Here is a 798-nt window from a genome sequence, read left to right on the forward strand (position 1 = left end):
AAAGATTGGCATCGTGAAACAATCGTGGCGATTTCTGTGATCATGGCTCCTAATCGGTGGTCCTGTGTCGTACAGTGAGAGAGGTTCAAAGACGGCCGTTGTCACGGTCTTGCGACCAAAGATAGCATACATACATACATACAGCATGATCATTGTACAGTGTGTTTGCTGGTACGATCCACGTTTACTGACCAACCAATAAAAATGTGACATGAAATCAACGCGACATGGCGCTAAAAGATAAAACTGCTTACCTCAAGCTCTTATCCCTTCCTCTTTCACCGCTTCCATTTTTTTCAGCACACATAAAAACTACAACTGCTAAAGTGTGATTTATCATGCTCTTTTTGTTTACCATTAGCGAATGCTGATGACTTTTCATTCTTCTATAGTAATGTGCGTCGCTGCAACGTGATCTCATGATAATTTGTATGTATTTTACGTAAAATGTGGTACTATAAAACGTACATTTACTTACGTTTTTACAGGCACTAAAACGTACAATACTGACGTATTTTCAGCATCTAAACGTACAAAACTGACGTATTGACGACACCTAAAAATGAATCCTTATGAATATTGAAATCGCGTCATTAATTTTATTAGTTTTTAGTTGTCATATGAATTACCTTGCTTTCAGTTGTATTATTAAATTGTTTACTCATTTACTTATGAAATGATAACATCGTTGTTTTGTTGTGATTTCTGCTGCCAGCTCGTTTCCAAGAATATGCCTACATAATGTTAAACACGACTTTAGTTTAAACCTTAAAATAAATAACATTTCCGCAATCGTTT

Source organism: Sinocyclocheilus rhinocerous, unplaced genomic scaffold (genome assembly GCF_001515625.1).
Source record: "Sinocyclocheilus rhinocerous isolate Xijiao unplaced genomic scaffold, SAMN03320098_v1.1 scaffold115, whole genome shotgun sequence".
Lineage (NCBI taxonomy): Eukaryota > Metazoa > Chordata > Actinopteri > Cypriniformes > Cyprinidae > Sinocyclocheilus > Sinocyclocheilus rhinocerous.